Source organism: Megalops cyprinoides, chromosome 23 (genome assembly GCF_013368585.1).
Source record: "Megalops cyprinoides isolate fMegCyp1 chromosome 23, fMegCyp1.pri, whole genome shotgun sequence".
NCBI lineage: Eukaryota > Metazoa > Chordata > Actinopteri > Elopiformes > Megalopidae > Megalops > Megalops cyprinoides.
In genome coordinates this window covers 11,956,980-11,975,747 of record NC_050605.1, presented here as the reverse complement: position 1 = coordinate 11,975,747, position 18,768 = coordinate 11,956,980, and the positions used below count along the sequence as shown (strand labels likewise).

At 46.9% G+C, this 18,768-nt stretch overlaps 1 protein-coding gene across 2 annotated transcripts in view; it reads left to right on the top strand.

Moving 5' to 3' along the window:
- The window catches only part of ahcyl2b (adenosylhomocysteinase like 2b), a 44,017-nt gene that overhangs the window by 1,152 nt on the left and 24,097 nt on the right, over window positions 1-18,768 (top strand). The gene's annotated exons all lie outside the window — the stretch shown is intronic.

Genomic DNA, 18,768 nt, shown 5'->3' with positions numbered 1-18,768 from the left:
ATCATTAAGCCACACGAAGAGCCCATTTTGTCTAGCTGCATGGTGTGCTGGATGTAACCCGTATGAGAACCGGCTTCTGTTAATGCAAGTTCACTCCTCTGTCTTGTGGATGCGATGTTAGGTAGTTACACGTTTTATCTGTGGGAACGGAAAATGCGATGTACTTACGAAGGAGTGGACCCTAAAAGTTGACATCCATGCCTTATTTAAAGTACTTGCCATATTCTGTTAAAAATTGCTGCTGATGTATTCTACCCCATTGCTGCCCTGTCCCTAAGAAAACTGCAGGTTTGCTCGATAACACACTATAAGACCAGGACAACAAGTGGATCACGAAAGTAAAACAATGACATTAAACGTGAGCAGAAGTCATGTCGAAATTATATTTGAAAATGTCATTAATGACATCTGATTTTCAGTCATCCTTAAAAGAATGTCGACAGTGATGAATTAAATATAGTGTCCTCTTATTGAGGGCAGCTGCATATTGTCATAATTTCTCCAGTCATTTGTGGGCTGGTTTTCAGGAGATTTTACACACTTTCACCCACATGCTGTCTTAATACGTTCTGTGTTAAACACACCCTAAGTAAATCCTTGAGTACAAACTGTAGAACAAACTTGAAGTGTAGTAGATAGGGAATTGGGCAGATGCCATGCTGTGTATTAGTGCAGTTAACTGGAGTTTGTCATGCAGTCAGTATGCATGGAAAACAAATGTTCACACAGATATAAGGAAGGCATGAGGTGGTTAAAGTTTCCATCACAGTGTAAGTATATGAATCACAGAGAATGAGTGGTAGACAACACACATTAATAAAAAGTTATTTTTGCTACATCTTGGTTCAAGTGGACCTGACCTTGGAACGAGTGTCCCGTATTTCACCTGAACATTAATGCTTGTGGTCATGTGGAGATTTAAACATAGCCAGAATTTCTGTTTCATATTGTTAAAAATGCATGAGATATGGTTCATTGAAGCAGGCTTTTCTCACTAGCTTGTGAAATTGTTTTTTGTTCAACACAATACACATTCATAGTCTTGTCAAATATGATTGTAGTTCCACATTTTATTTTGTCACAGTTTTGGTATGAAACTCTACAGACTCTTTTATGAACCCAATACATTTCACAATTGGAGCTGGTCTTAGATTGTTGCCCATATTATAGTCAAGAACACTTTTTCATGCATATTGACAGCAAGTAGATTAAATAGAGATGATTACAATTACTTTTAGCGGGTCTCTGAGAACTCTTGTTCCAGTCCTAATTGACAACATGTGGGAAACCTAACTCATGTCCTCTTTATACAGTATAGTAAAACCTCCCTGTCACACAAAACAAAGCTGGGATGTGAGAATGAGAGAACTGGCCCAGCAGCATGGCAGAAGCTCACTTTTACCTCCAGTGTGCTCTGGATAGCCTCCAGCACGCAGCACCCCCCCCCTTTCCATTATATTTAACTGCAACAAAAGCACTGTTGTCTTCAAAAACTGGCACCTCTGGGCTGACGGTGGCCACCCAGGCATGTGTTCCACAGTGAGAGACTGTGAAGATGGCTGGGATAAGCTTAAGGGAAGATTCAGTGATGGTAAAACTATCACAGAGACTGAGACTTGCGTGCATATGTTCAAAACCCAATCCTCAAGTGAAGGCCTACTCAAATAGCTTGGGGTGTGAGTTTGCCTGGGCAGCCACTGTCTGCCTAAGTAACATTCACTTTTTAAAGATATGAGTGGTTTTGTCAGGGTAAAATAAACATTTGTAAATTGTTAGAGGCCGTTAGCTACCATGGCTTAGGTTTAGTACAATTTTTAATGCTATTCTGTCGGTTATGCATAGACATTCTTTGCCTGGTGGTTAGGGAGAGGAGTGAGAAATGTCTCTGAAAAGCAGAAAATGTGCAGTGTAATTATTCAGAGATAAAGGGAAGATTTATTTTTGGTTTGTGGACAGCGGCAGAGATGTAATAAAAACAATAGGAGACATTTTTAGAAAGGAGTCAGTGAATGTCACAACAGAGCGTGTTTATTTCTGTCAGTTCATGGATAAAGTTGTACTTTATCTGTGTAATGAATTTTTAGACGTTGTCAGGATTTTGTTCTTAATGGAATCAAATGCCAGCGGGTTTAAACGTCCAAATGTGCAGGAACATATTCTAGTGCAACAAATAAAAACAAAACAGATTCAGTTAATGTACCAATTAATTCAACCAATATAAATGGTAAATTTCCACAGAAATTTTAGATACAAAATAGTTAAAGAAGTAGACATTTTTATTTGCCTGACAAACCTGTTAATAAGAGGTAAACTGTCGTTTTAGTGACAAATGGGTTGTAGAAGCTTTAGCTGGACACTGGTTGTAAATACAGAAGGAAGAGTCCCCTTATTTTGTTTACAGTGCTGTTTGTTTAAAGTAGCTCTGAACAGCAGCAACAGCAGAGCCACCATCTGATAACTTTGCAGGTGTGCTTTGAGATAAGCTAATGCGGAAACTCAAGGAGCCACTTTCAGCTGGGATCTCTGTGATCTCGGCCAAGCATCATTGTTTACATAATATTCATATCTGTATCTGTTTAGGCATTCAGCAGCACACCCCAAATCTGTGTTAGCAGAAACATTTTCTTTTTTATTGTAAAGCCACACTGGGCAATCAGTTGTATGAAGGCCATCCAGGGCAATGAAATTAGCTCTGTATAAGATTCAGAACAGATATGCTTGGTTCAGTTCGGCAAGACAGATCTGATGGACTTCATACTCAAGCCAAACACCCCACCAGCATTGCCGATCCCACAACAGAGGTGACATCAGGTCCTTGCCGCAAGTCAAGAAGAACCATCACGCTGTTCTCTCTGCAAGGATTTGAAAGCAGCGTTGTGCAGAGGAGCCAGGAAAATTCCAGTCATAAGCATGCGCAAAAGCTAACTGTAATGAAGCAGATGGTCCATATGCCCTTGCAAAAGTGCAGAGATCAAGCCCAAACTGCAGGAGGGTTTGGACCTACTGTGCACAGCATCTGGAATCAGGAACTATCTGGAAGATCTGGCGGATGAAGTTTCGTAGGAATGCATTTTGAAAACATAAAGTTCTACTATATGAATAAAAAATAAAGAATAAATGGCACATGGTTGTGTTTTTTATGCATGCATAATAATGCCCCAGCTTTCAGAGACTGACCAGAGATGGATCACATTGCTTGGGACACAAAGCACAATGTACATCTTTAATCTTTGCTCATGAGGTGTCTGTTCTGCTGGCCGCTCATATAGAAAATAATTTGTGAATTACGTGGAGGTTTTTAATCTCCGCTTTTACTGTGCCCAGTCAGGATTTAATCTTCTTGCTTTACACGAGCAGACAGATGTTGGTTCTGGATGCTGTGAGCGGTTGTAACCTTGCTGGGGTACAGGGGGCTCGGCTGAAATTTACACGGCTGGAAAAAGGATTAGCGGAGCGGGGCCGTGACGCGCCTCCCCCGGCCAGGCGTTAATGGATTCGTGTTTACACCCTCCTGCTCCCGCATGCCGCCGGGCAGGGCCGCTGCTGGCGAACGCGGAGGCTTCCCGCCAGCAGTCCCGCGGGGGGCCCGCGCAGCGCCAGCTGATACGGACTGCGCAACACTTGGGCCGTGCCGCTTGCTTTCATCTTAAAGCTTGCGTCATTGATCCGGTCTTCTCAGCACTGCTGCCTGGCTGAGCGCGAAGGACACAAAGGACCTGGGAGGTTGTTACATGCAGCCGTAGACTTGAATGTAAATCTTGGGAAGCGCAGTGCACTTGCGTTGACATGTTTTTCATTGAGAAGCCGTGGTTGGTTCATTGTGTACCCTGGTATTTAGCACTCTAATTCCTCTACTCTGCTAATGGCTTGCTCGTCGGTTATCTGCTCAGGGATGCTGAGAATCCTTTATTGTGTGTTGCGTAACGCCACTTGTCCACCATTGTTTGTTGATCCGGCCCGTTTCCTTTGAATCTCAAAGCCATCGACTCCTTATGTCATGCAGAACGCTGTCACTCATCACATGGCAGGCGCTGTATGTACACGCTTTTGACCCCAGGCTGGTTGTGTGTGTATGTCTGGCTCTGGTTGCTGACAGAAAACATGTACTGTATTGGTTTGGAGAAGAAGAGCCACCATCTTGTGGGGAATGAGTCCCCAGTCCCTTGCAGTCTCCACCAGTCTCCCAGCCCCATGAGCTATAGTGTTCACAGTGGACGCACATTACATTACTTTCATTTAGCAGATGCTCCTGTCCAGAGCAGCTTGCATAGGTTACAACTTGTATGTGTTATCCATCTATACAGCTTGATATTTAGTGAGGCAATTGTGGGTTAAGTACCTTGCCCAAGGGTACTATAGCAGTCTCCCACTGGGGAATTGAACCAGCAGCCTTTGGGTTACAAGCCCTGCACCTTACCACTGTGCTCCACTGCTGCATGCTTCTGCAGTCTCCCCCAGTCTCCCAGCTCCATGAGCACGCAGTGGTCGTCCTGTGATGAAAGACTGTTCAGTCGTGCATGTTGTCATGGCGAAACGGAACACGCTCTTCTCTCTTCTCACGGAGCAATGTGTCAAGCTCCTGTGACTCAGTCCAAGTATGCGGTCATCGGCAGTGCTGCAGTATCCCATGAGTCAGTGGCACTGTGACACCACCAGCTCCCTCCCGCCGACAGTCCACGCTCACCTGCCTTAGTTACTGGGCATGCTCACCGCAACGCCTGTCCAAAGCCCTTTCAGTGCAGGGACATCTAAATTAACAAGCGAATGTTTAAAACAAACCTTCCAACAGGCTTATAGTTCCTGCAATGAATTTGTTGAGAATAAAGCCTCCATCACGAGTATTAATTTAACCTGGATGTTAGGTTCTGCTGTTTCCATTTTCATGAAAATGTGTTTTTTTTATTAATGTAAGAAAAGATGTATTTTTTCAGATTTCTAAACTTTCATTCTCTCCTGTGAAAATTTGTCAAAATAAAAAAAAACTTTGATACATCACATTTCTAGCTTTAGAACATTACAGCCCAACGCACAAACTACATGCCGATTTGTATGGAAAAGAAAATTTCCGCCTCCTTGATTTTGATCAGTTAGATAGTTTTGCAGGTACGTAATGTACTTAATTTGTATTCTTATTTTCAAAGGGCTTTTTGATTGTTTCTGCCAGTTCAAAGCGTCTTTAAGTGAGGCTAGTACAGCTGTGTGCACGTCATATTCAGGTTTGCTAATAACACGGGGAGTTGTGATAGGAGCCGATATTGTGTCCTGCTAAGTTATCCTTGAGCAGCTTTTTCTGGCGACTGTGTGCTGTCCCTGATTCTCTGCGTACCGTATGTCTGAGCAGATCAAAAGCGCTTTTTGAGCAAAAGATCCACCCTCATACTAGAGCTGAAGAAAGTGCTCCATGACTCAGGTCAGGGTGTGGAGCCAGGCTGTCTGGCAGCAGAGAATCGAGCGAGTCGCGGTGATGTTCTGCGCTTATGATGATGAAGAAAACAATAGCGAGCCGGCGTTCACAGCAGCCTGAAGCTTTAAAACACAAGGGCCTGGGTTTCCTGCTTTAATGCGACCCATTTTGTGAATCCCGGTTATATGAGAGAGCTCCCTGAGAGTGCTATTCTTCACTCCTTGAAAAGTCACTGTCACCGGAGAGGATAAGTATGAAGTGTTGTGAAATTACAATATTTTGCATTTGGTGTATTCTTTTTGTGTACCATAGTTACACGAGAAAGCACCCCAAGAATGCTTTTCTGCATTCCCTGCAAGCTGTCTATATTTTGTCAGTGGAGAGGATAAGTATAAAGCATTTTGAAAATGACAATAATGGGGGTTTTGGCATCTGTACAGTGTGGCTTACACAAGCAGGATATTGTTGTTCAAGAATGTAAAATTAATTTGCCGCTTTCCCCCCCCCATTCATTTCTCTCAGGAGAAGCCGCGTGAATTATCCAGAAGCAAGGTCAGTTTGCACACAGAGCTGCCTCTGAATCGGCTGCCTCTGCAGGTGAGACCTGTGGTATTTCTCTGAGGTCCGGAGCCTCTCCCGCGGCTTGGAGAGGCCGGGCTCTGTGGACAGGCAGTATTTGTCACCATGGCGTGAAGTTGGCAGGCTGCACGGGCCCTTCTGGAATGTGGGTGAGAAACGATTCCTCCTGCTTCCTGCTCCTGGGCTGTTTATCTGCCACCAGCAGGGGCCTCGCGCCCCGGGTCTCCACGGCGACGGCCACGTTTTTCCCCTCGCCTCTGTCCTCTTGGTGAAAGAGACCCCCCCCCGGCTATCGCACGCTCCTCCCCGGAGCCATATAGCGACACTGCAAGTGCCCCGCAGGAGCTTGAGGGCAACAGCCTCCGATCTCAGAGGCCTGCTTGTACCACCAGTGTCTGTAATAGGGCTTCCAAGCCAAAGATAGTCTTCCAGACCACTTTATAGCTATGTCATTATAGTCGCAGTTGTTGTATCGTGTGTACTAATCTTACCAAACTGGGCATTCGTGCAGAAGGGAGAAGATCACGTGATGCCATCAGTGGTGATATACAAGACATCATAGAGCATAATGGAATGTGACTATTTTTTTCAAACCCAGTGAAAATTGCCCGTTGGTGTGGAATCACATCAAAGGGATGTGATGTCATTTAATGGGGTTGTTTACAGCATAGCCATGGAAGAAGACCTGCGTGCCTGCATGCAGCTCTGTAGGCGCTATTCTTTGGGCTTGGTGAACGAGCCCCCCCTTTTAAATATAATTTATTCTTGTTCTTCTCGGGAGCGCTGAATCAGAGCTGCGAGTGCTTCCTTCTGCACACGTCAAGCCGTCCCAGTGACGCCCAGTGCGCTCTGCCGGGCCGCTGAGGGGGAACAGCCCTCGCCACGCAGGGCTCGTTAGGGAGCGGGTGTCGCCGTCGCCCGTACCCGCGCCCCGAGTCGGAGCGGTCTCTGTGTGAGCGCTCCGGAAGAGCGCGACTGACCGCGAGACGCGCAGCTCAGCGCTCCGTGCTCAGCGAGACGCACGCGCTCTGTCTGTGCCGCTCTCTCTCTCCCCGCGGGTCAGCGACCCCATCCCCCCCAGCCGCGGATTTCTCAGCAGCGGAGCGGTCCGTCCCGGAAGCTTTCATCGCTGGAAAAAAAAACAGGCCGATTTAACCAGGTTCTTTTTTATCATTTCTGGGAACTGCGTGTCCCATCGTACCGCCCGGGTCTTATAAATGCAAAACGCAGGTGGCCCTCACCTCCGGTCACCCGGCGGAGCGGTTTATGAATTCAGCTGCCTTTACTCTGCTGGGTAGGTTACTGCTGTGGGTGCAAACACTGACCATCCACTGGCTCCACTTGTTTCAGTTCCTGTGGGTGTCTGGAGACTCATTGTGTATGCTGGAGGTGTGAACGCGCTTTCCCCTTCCTGTGCGGTCGCGTGACAATCGGCGGAGCGCGGTAGCAGCTCCAAACCCGCCGCGGCCTTTAATTGTTTCACAGAGACGCGCGCCTAGCCAAGCGCATTTGGCTGCTCTTTCGCAGTAATCCCACGGAAGTGATAGCAATCTCAATGCAAAACAATGAGCAGCAGTGTGGGCGGCAACTTTAGTGAGCGTTTTACTGAGCGCGAGTGAAATTCCACATCGGGTTCATGTCCATAAAGCAGCCACGCTTGACCGCAGTTCAGCTGATCTGATTGGAAATTGCTCAGAGCCATTGCGGAAGTGGAAGGCTATGATCAGTTCAGCTTCGATTTGACACGGTTGCCTTTGAGGGCACTGGGAATAAAGTGGACACGCTCAGGGTCCACTCCCGATAGTCCGGCTGCCACCTCTTGTATACACCCAGGCCGCTGGGGCAGAGCACTCAGCACAGCTGTCTCTGAGAAGCACCAGACAGGATGTCATCAGCCTGGGTGCAGGACACCTCCCAGAAATAACACACTCCGCAGTCAGGCCCAGAAAGGGCTGTGTCTGTGTGTATGGTTCCAGTTACAAAAGTCAAAACCGCCCCTCCCTGTCGTCCTGTGAACTACCTCATCCCTTCCTGAATGCTGCGCAGTTTATTACTCTATGTGTTATAGCATTCAGAGAAGCTCTTCTTTCCTGCGAAACTGCCTGCCTCATACCAACAGCCTTGAGACGATGAAAGACGAGGCCTGCATGCTTGCTTCCAGGAATCCAAGTGTGTGCACATTACGGCAAGGCAAAGGAGCATTCCTGCCCTGTGCAGGTTAAACCACTAGTTAAGCTTTAACCAAAACCAAAACAAAAACCCCAACCCCGATTGTCTTGGGAGTCAGTCATGCAGATCTGCTCCCAGCAGCAGCAGTAGTAGTGCTCTGTAAAGAGGCATTTATCAGTCATTTATCACCGATGGCCGGCTTTACCTCAGAGCTGTGCCCCGGGGCGGTGCTGTGCTGGTGCTACGTGCCGCTTGCACAGTGTTCACACTTGGAGGGCGGGGGGTCGGACCCCGACGCTGGGTGCGACGAAGGGGGGGCCATTGTGGCGAAAACCCCGTATCACAAAGGCCGTCGCAGAAAGCGTCAGTCCGTCTGCACTGTTTCCTGTCCGCCGCAGAGGGACCCGGCCAGCGACAGGCCCAGCAGGACCGGAGGCCGAGAGGTGCGGGAAAGAGTCCTGCCTCCGGTCCTGCTGTAATGACAGCCATCTAACCTCTGGCACTCAGCATCGTAATTACCCAAATAACAGTCTGTCTTACACTCGGGGCTTTTTTATCATTTAATGAGTGCAGAACGCTTTCGGTGTTGTTGTTTGTCAGCTTAGAACTTGTGTGTAGAGCATAGCAGACAGACAAGCGAACAGGCACAATTACGCTTCTGTCTGCACTGACAGACCTGTCCCCTCATATGCTAGACAAAAAACTAAAAATACAATGGCTCTAAAATAAGGCTGAGCCTGCCTTGTGTGTAATTATACCCCTCAGGAAAAAGAAAAAGGTATTTTCAGAATATTGCCCCCACAAACCTATAATTTCACAATAACTTAATCTCCCCTTGGCTGTGATGTAGTGGAAAATGTGCTTTTAATTGCAGGCTTAGTTCATTTTTTTCCCCTCTCTTTTCCAGACATAGTTACAGTGTGCCATCTTGTAGACAGCAGTTCTCAAACGCTCCTGTCGGTTCTGATAAATAACTACAGACTTGGCTTTTGTAGTTACCTTGTTTCAGTTTGTAAGTATTTATAGCTGCTTGTCCACTCCAATCCTTTAACGGGAGAACTGGAGAGAGTGGAGCAGTGTCATCAGGCAGCCCAGAAACCCTGAGTTGTGTCAGAGAGAGAAGCCAAAGGAAAGCAGAGACGTCTTTATGTCTGTGCACAGGAACCCTCCCAGGTGCTGGTTTGGTAACCTTGGATGAGTTGTTTTGAGGCTGTAAGGTACGTATAACTACACCCTTCCACGTTTTATTTGATTTTTACTTTCTCACCTGAGAACTGAGTTCTCTTTTATAATGATCTGGGGATCTAAGGTAGGTAGGGGATGCAAGGGGTAAAGATAGCCAATCAGTATAGAAACAGGTTGGGAATTTGACCAGGACAGCGAGGTTAACACCCCTGTTCTCAACAAGCACCACAAGAGACTCAATGACCACTGCAAATCAGGACATTGGCTTTCCTTTTCATCTGTTGTATGGCACTGTCTACAGCCCAGCGCTCCTCTCCGCTAACGGATTGAATTGGTCCAGAGTTCCTCCTGCTACCAACACTAACATCACACCTCCAGCAGCGGCCTGCCTTTCCCAGGAGGTTACCCATCCGAGCGCTAACCAAGCCAAACCCCACTTACCCTCAGCTGTGTGGCACAATGAGGCCACACTTCGCTGTGGCTGCTGACTGGTGCACACGACGGACACAGCTTCACTGTGCACGCGGGGCTTTAACTTGTGCACTTAAACGACCTGCCGGGTAAGCCGCAGAACCAGTGCAAGTGATTGTAGGGCATGGTACAGTAAGCATTAATGGCAGCACTGAGGACTAATTGGGAGGGATCGATTGTGCGCCTCTGCATTCATGCCCGGCTGGGTTTAAAATGAGCTTTGATAATGGAGATTATCCCCTCCATGACAGACCATGCTGACTCTGTCACTCCTCTGTGCTTTTCCCCATGAGGGCTCTGGTGGTGAATGATCATCAGTGCATGGTTGTGCTCTGTGTTTTTTCTTTAGCGTGTGCCATGCGTGTAAACAGCCCTCACATAATGGTGTGTTTCTTTAACCACTTTTGAAAGATAATAAAACTGAATGAAAGTCATGAGTGGTTATAGAGATGAATGAACAGCTTGTACCAGGGAGGGGCTTTATGTGCATTCTCTCTCAGACTGGTAGCTGTCAGATACTGATTGCAGTGTCATCCAGTTAGCAACTGGACTCTTGCTCTTGTTTCTTTGCTTCCTATAGATATAATAGGCTAAGAATTTGCAGATTTATGGCTTACCGATTACCCTCTTACAATCAGACATGCATGGGCTTGAATTTTCTAATCTTCAAGGCAAAGGCAATTAGAGGATGCAACTTAAGTCAGTCCCTCAGCGTTCGTGTGCATTGTGGGTCTGTTGCTATGCAGAAGTTTGATGTCAGTGTGACTGTGGGGCCTCCCCAGGAAAAATAATGCAGTGCATTGTGGGAATCTCCTAACCTGTTTGCGCCCGGCAGGACAATGATAACAGGCTACCCAGCTGCTGTACTTTTCTCATGGCTTTCAAATCCCTTATCTTTAACTGACCTGCTCTTTTTTTGTCAGTCAGGGTTCATATGTCCATCACCTCGCTGCTTTTGGAGAAAAGACAGCAAATGACCTTAATGTGCTGTGGTGTTACCTGAGCGTGTGTCCTATCTGTGAGTGTGAGTGACCTTATTTACAGGAATCCCTGCCCGTGTGTGAAATCAGTAGGATATGCCTTTTCTGTGTGGTGTCACATCCCTGGAGGCAGCGCTGCGATTGGCTGCTGAGCGTCCGCCGCGCCGGAGAGCGGTCGGGCGAGCAGCGCGCAGCTGAGCTCCCGTTGATGTCAGCAGTGATGTCGATTCCCACCCCGCCATCGCCGCCTGCTCTCATGCGTCACAGACAAGGTCTGCGCGTGTGCTCATTGAGCGCGTTACAGCCTATGCGTACGGGGGGGAGGGGGGGCTGTGGACTAGATCCTGCGATGCCTGTAATCAAAGCAGCACAAGCTTTGCCACTCAGGCACTGAGGAGCCCAGCTTCATAAATCATTGTTAGTCAGTGGAGGAGGGGGTTGCAGTTGCTTTCACACAAGCAATGCAGTATCATTTATAGAGATGAGGTTGAGAAACCATGGGATGAGTTGTGTAAGGAACTGCATTGGTCCTAAGTATCTTTGAGGCAAGGACTTTACATCACTGTCGCTGTGTTTGTGAAAGTGCTGAGTTGCCACCGCACAGGGCTTCAGAAGTGGAGCATGGGCTTTATTTGAGGGCATGGTGAATATGAGGCTTATCCAGTCCACAGAAATGCAGAGCTGTGTTGTCCTGCTTATGAGTAAGAAATTGGGGGGTAATTCTATCCTCACCCTGGCAGCTGAGTGGTGGTCTATTTTTACCCAGTTCATAGAGATAAAAACGATTGGGTATCGGACATGCTGATGAGACTTAGAAACAAGGCCAGCTGCCAGTTTGAAATGCCATACGTAGCCTGTTGGTGCCATTCAGCTCACCAGGAAAGAGGAAACCCTAGCTGCATATTTCTGCCCCCCCCTTGTGCAAAAGGCTTTGGCTTCCACGTTACTCAGTTTTAAAAAACCTCATTTCGATTGGTTTTGGAAAAATTACTCTTTGTGTTGCCTTTGAGGATATTAAGATCACAGCCAAGTGTTAGTGGGTCGGTTGTGTTTGAGGCAGATGCACCACCTGCAGCAATATTGCACCGGAGGTCTTGGAAAAAACCACAAGCTGACCTTCTATCACAGTTTCAGCTCTGTTTCTGGCTCGGTTGAAGCTCAAGTGTCACGCTCAACTTGTTTCTTTCCATTTTTAGAGATGTCGTAGATTCATTCACAAGTGCATTGAAGGGTCGTCCAAACTCTCATTGGTTAGCCAGGTCATTCCAAGCCTTGAAGGATTAGTCTGGCAAAACGTCAGGGTACCAGATACTTTCCCATCATTAAGATGAACGATTTTACAATGCAAAATGGATTTTAAGCTTCGCACTGTACACTAAATCAGCTGCAGAATATTCAAGTGGGCCTCAGAGCTATAGAGCCCCTTTGGCTCATTTCCTCATTGTTGTGCTTTCCACTCCCCTCCCAGTCACAGCGTGTTCTGTTCTGCAAGATATCATCCATCCTCCTGTTCAGTCCAGTCCATATAAATAGCTCCTCTGTGAAGGAGTTCAATGAAATCGAATGGTACTCTCTCTCCCCCCCCACCAACTCCCCCGTGCCAGAGAGTGAGAGCCCGGGCGGATGGGAGTCATTGGTGCCGTAGGCACCGGCAAAGCACAGTCATCAGCAATTCAGCTGGTAAGTGAGTTCAGCATTAGGTAACTTATTCAGAGAGAGCACGCGGAGATAATAACGTTCCCCGCTCGGCGGTGAGAGGGAGCGCGGCGCTGGAGTTAAACATCACAGAGGCGCGGGGAGCAGGTGCGCTGTAGGGAGGGCCTCCTCCCGCCGCGCTCTGACCAGCTGGTCCCGGATAAAACTCACCCCGCTATGTCATTGAGCCACATGTCATCGCATATGGTGGCCATCCCAAATAGCGCCCCCTTTCCTCTAGAAGCGGCTGTGACAGAGGTCCTCCCGTGGAACGGCACGCGGTGGAGCCACGGGCTCTCCCTTTCAGTCTCACCGAGAGCGTTCCTGCTGCTCCCTCTGTTCTGTTTAGTGTCCCACAGTTTCCCATCCATAATAAAGGGTCACGTCTGGAACGTTGCGTCATCATTTTTTATGCACCACACACACACACACACACACACACACACACACACACACACACACACAGAGTTAACATTTGGAGATGTTTACTGTGTCTACAGCACTGTAAGGAACAACAAACACTTTATTTTGTTGTAAGGAACAACAAGTGTTTAACCCCAACACCGATAAACGCTACCAGTCTGTATCTCTCTTCTGTTTGTAGATGGCGAGCAGTGTTCTGATTACGCCAGCTAATTGAAGCCGTTAGTTTTGGAGTAGGATAAATATAAGTGGGGACAGAGCTCTTTAATAGCTCGCTGAAAGCATAGCAGGGCTGGCTGTGCAGGGCTGAAAAATGACCTGCTAATATGTATCTCAGTAACTCATAAACGCCACACTGGTCAGCCTCTTCCCAGAACTGAAAGGGTCCATGGGAAGAGCTTTTCTCTCCTCTCTGGAGACGAGAGGCCACGTTCGATCACCGGTGACTGTAGTCAGGCTGTAGAGCACATTCAACAGTCCAGTGTTTACTCTGACCTTAACCTGGCCGACCTCTGAAGAGTAATGTAGGTCTGCCTCACCTGCAACAGTTGAGGAATGTGTCAGCGACCAGTTCTTCAGCAGTGTGTACACCTCACTCCAGCTTTATCTATTTTTATCTAGTTTGTTTTAGGCAAAGTCTCAACGACAATGACAGTCTCATTTTTCAGTGCAGTGGCCTCCAAAGATCTCCGTTTGTTTTTAATTTCACCATTTGTCTTTTTCCTTCCAATCACAAGTTAGTGCCACTAGGGAGATTTCTCAGGGGTAATTAACAATATTTGTTACCGTCTTGTTCTCAAAAACAAAGGACCAGCATGCCAGTTAGGCCAGTGGCTTTTCAAAACCTGGACCACAGACATTGTATCACCCCTCACACTTTCCCTAGCAACTATGATTAAGTTCCCTATCAACTAATCCTTATCTGAATGACAATTTGACTCTTTACTGGGGTGGCAATATAGCATCATGGTAAGAAGTAGAGCTCATAACCCAAAGGCTGCATGAAAAACCATGAAAAATTATTTCCATCAGGAGTTGCAGTTCTACTTGGCAATTAAACCATGAAGTTTGGATCAGGGCTTCTGGGATTTAAAGTTCCTGGAGGGACTAAAACCCCTACCAAGTCTTTTGGCTTATCTGTTGTACTGTTCTAAGGCCCACCAAGAGCTGAACCAACCAACCAACTATCACCCACTTAGCATGCATATCGAGTTAACTCATGTCTTTACATAAGACAGGAACATGTCTTTTTCCAGTAAAACAAAAAAACAAACCATACATTGCATCACACATTTTCTCCATGTGGCCATTTCTACAGCAGTCATTGGACTCCTCACCCTCATGTTTGAATCTGTATATCTCTAACAAGTAGTATGATTTCTTACTAATGAAGAAATACAGTTCTCTTCCAGCATGATCTGAGCAAAGGGTGGAGGGGCTCCAAGCTTATCTGCAGAGAGCCTGACATCAGGACAAGGTTCCCATACAGAGCAGATAACACAGGCAGTGATTCAGAGCAGTGAAACAGGTACACATTCTAAGGTACTAGAGAACAGGCTGATTAAACCATAATGTGTCATCAGTGTGCGGCAGCACGGCTGTCTCTTGACTGTGGAATTTTGCCTTACTTTGTTTGCAATGAATCTAACATATTTGTATGAATAAACCGGGCCATGATGTCTCCAGCAGCCTTGTGAAGAGACGTTCTTTTGTTCAGGGACATGCAGAGAGCCTCTGTGTTTTCGATTTTTGATTTCTTTTTCTCCGCAACAATGTGTGGGTTGCTTCCGGTTACATCTCTCCCCATTCAGACCTGCAACAAAAAGGCTATTATTTTGAAATAGTGCACTATTATAGATCAGGAGCCCACATTGATGGCTGGGAGTGTAGGCCTGCAAAAATTTCCCACATGAATCGACAGAAGGGAATATCTGCTGCACGTGGGCTTCAGCTGGCTCAGTGGAATTACTTTGATGCTCTTTGATACAGTGGGAGAAATCAGTGTTTACAGCCCTTTAGATGTTTTTGAGTGACAGGCCTTTCTGAGAATGTTCCGGAAGCGGCTGGATGGTCTCGCGTTCTGGCAGCCTTCGTTGATGATTGTTGTGTGCGGTTTGATTTCTTGATCAGCCGCTCGCAGGCTCCACCGTAAATCTCACCTGCGTGTGATTGCACACACAGGTCAGACACAAGTGGTGACATATTAGTTGGGTTTGTCCTTTGATAGCACTGCTTTCTGAGAAAAGATCAGGGAGAGCCTTGGGACACCCCTAAATGGCCTTGTGGAAGACGTTCTTCCGTCTCTGGGCCTTCTTGTTTAAATCATTAATACGCACAAGGACATCTCTCATTAAGATTGGACAGTGACACAGAAGCTTATGTATTTATCAAACATTAGCTATGAGATGCTTACGCAAGAAACCAGCCCGTGACCTTTGCTTTACAGACGCAGTTCTTTAGCCATACCGCAACGCTACGCTGCAGGGCACGTCAGTGCCATTGTTGCAGAAGTTAAACGGACGGAGTGTGTTGTAAGGATTACGGTGAAGAAACGCGGACAGCAGGGGGGGAATCTCGGACTGTCGAAGGCAGATGTTTTGAAAGCGAGCGCATGCCAGAGTGTCCTCAGCCTACCCGAGAAATTCTTCACCCAGGGGAGTAAATGTGTCTGTGTCCTCACTCGTTAATCATTCCTCTTTCATTCACCCTCTGGTCCTGAGCTCCGCAGTAATCCTGCTGCTCTGTGATTCAGGGTGCTTGCAGGCCCAGGTGTCCCTGTAGAGCTGAAAGGGGGTGTCCTCCAGATGTATATTCTGAGCTCGCCTATTTGTCAGCAGTGGGTTGCAGAATGAGCAATGTGCTGGGCCAGATAGAGGTTGTTGTGCTGTAAGTTCAAAGCGCAGCCGAAGCCATTGCAAACACGCATAGAGATATGTTTTCGCCAGAAAGTAGAAGATTCTTTTCTTCGTGGTGAAGGGGATGTTCTCCCCAAAGGTATCCTATTCGCCCTGTCCCGCCCCAGCTGAGCACACACAGTCCCTGCCAGGCCGCATCTCTGAGCAGCGGGAGCGCTGGGGACGTCTCTGTGGGTCAGAGCGGTGCTCTCGCTGGGCAGGATCAGCTTTCAGGTTAGGCTCCTCCTCCTCCCTCCAACGCTGGGATTGTGCTCGAGACAATGAGTCAATACCCTCTCCAGTCTGCAGAAACTCCCTGTTCCCTCTTGATGAATGAGCAGTCTCCCCTCTCCCTCACCGCACCTTTGCAAACACTTGCGACTGAGTGTTCAGCCATCAAAGAGCCCAGTGACTTTCCACGCTGATCCTTTGGACTGCGTCCTGTTTACAAACACTTTAATGTTCCCCTTGGCTGACAAATCGACAGAGTGTGAAATGCCATTATCTTTATATCTTTGAACCTTTAAACCACATCAAAGTTCACTTTCTTCTTCTCTGGTGAGCTTTATTTTTATTGTCCGAAAGATCAATCTCCTGTCTTTAGTCTGACTTAATGTGCCATAAAAATGGTATTCTAATTGTGTTGGGGGTTCAGAGTTCAGTTGTATGTGTTCTCTGGTGTGTAAATGTGTGCATTGATCCCGTGATGCAGTTTTGTTAATGCTCAAAATAAAGCCAGTTTGAATAGCTGGTATCCTGCTACTCAGTTACTTGTTAATTGCTGGCTCACAGGTAATGCTTAATATTGAATAACAAATGGTGTTCCTGGAGCCCCCGTCCTAAACCAGATCGTGGTGAACTGAATCCTGTTTTCCCATAATGGTTTAGTGGCAGGTACATATCATGTCTCACATGCTAAAATTAATGTCTGCCCCGACAGGAACTTTCCAAATGTTCCAAGGTATGTGTGGGGGATTGCAAGGTTTTGTATGGGGTATAAATGGTGTTGCTTGAACTTTAAACACCAGTGACATGATGCTATTATTGCTACTAGCTACCTTATATCATTATACCATCTGCTTCTCACTCCCGAGCGAGACTATGTTTAGTTTATTTGTATCCAATTACCTTTTATAATGCAACATGTAAGACTGGTCATCTAGCTAGTTAAACTGTTTGGAGCAGTCAGTTTTAGGGGGCAGTGCTTGGACAGGGAGGGAGTTGGTGAACAGGAATAGAGTCAGTATAGACATGCTAAAGTAAGTAGGTGTTATCCACCTTCAGTCTTACAGCCCTGTTCTTTTTTATTGTTTTAGTTGGGGGGTCCCCACAGGACCCCACTGGTCCTTCAGTGCGTTCTTCTACCAGCAGTACTCCAGTGATCATTCAGATCATTCACTGTTCTTCCACAGGATTTCAATGTCTGTCCTCTGGTCTTTCATTTATATGCCACCTTCTCCCCACTGTCTGCCTGCTGGCCTTCCAAAGCCCTATAGAGAGATGTGGTCCAGGCTGTCTCCTCACAGTCCTGATTGTCACTCACATATACCACAGCCTTATGAGCTGGGACGTTCTGCTCAGTCTCGTAGCCCAGGGACCGTCCGTTTGATTACAGTAACAGTGTCGTTGAGCCCTCAGATGAGCTCTGGTGTTGCTTACACTCCCTCTTTCAGCCTCGTTCCCATTGCATAAATGTGCGAAAAACCTTGTGTTTCAACAGGTGTCACCTTACCGGAGCTCCATTCTTCTGGAGCACAATTCATTGTTTCACATGTCATGTGCGCTGTTTGGCGTGATAGGCGTGGCGCCCGTGATGCATTGGTCTGCCGTTCTGTTTTTCGCGAGAGCCTCCTCCGAGCGCGGTCAGTGCAGCTTGGGTCAGACGCCATGAAGAAGGTGTACAACTTGATGAACATGGCCAGGATGAGGGAGCGGAGAGAGGCGGTGCAGTTCTTACACATACAGGTACAACAGCGCGTTAATGAACTGTGTGTACATGGCAGAAGAGCGTGACCATTTACCATTCAGACTAGCGCTGTCTGGCCTTCTGGCTTTGTTTCACGGTTGCAGCCATGTTCTCCTTGACTTGTGATTCTGTTCAATGTCATGTAGCTTGAGGAGCGTGATAGAGTGGTACAGCCAAGCCGAATGCAGCTTGCCTGTACAGCAGTGCCAGTGTGGGAGCATTTTGGGAATTGGAAAACAGATGTTTTTCAGAGGGGGAAAAATTCAGAAGTTGCTCTACCAAATGTAACCATACATTTGGGTTAAGGAAATGAAAAGAACTCATAAAAGGAGCGGTTTATTTACAAACGGCTGGAAAGATTTTCTTGACCTAAACGTGGCAATTTAATGGTCCTCTGGGTACTCTCACATCAGAGTTCCGCGCTCTCGGATTGAAATGTTTTTGAGGGAACCAGCTTAGTCCTGTCTCTTGTTAAAGGGAAACTTCTTTGGGAGAATGGTATTTGATTGTGAGGAAACCTTACTTGTGAAACAAATGGCCTCAGTGCTGCTTCCTGCCTGCCAGGTCAGAGCTGTGACCCTCATACCCATGACTGTAGATTTCATGTGATATATTCTGCTGAAATCAATCACACCAGCTGAGTCCTCTAGACTTAGATTTCATTAAACCAAGCGGGGCCATTTTTTGGGACGTCTGGAGGTCAAGAGAGACAAAAGCAGCATTTAGGCTGGAGCGTTCTTTTCACCGTGTAGACTGTATCATATTATCGTCTCATTTTCCCGGGCACGGTGTCTTGCCTAGCCTCATTGTTGTCCCTTGCTTCAACGTTTTACTTTACATAGCAAATCGTGACATGTATAGATGTTATAGGTATTATGCAGAGTAACACTGACTCTGTATACTAACTAGCTCGCAGCTCTTCCGCATTCATCTAAGCACCTGAAACTCTACCACCTAAAGCAACTTCTTATGTCTTGAATAGATTTTAAGACAACAGTTTGT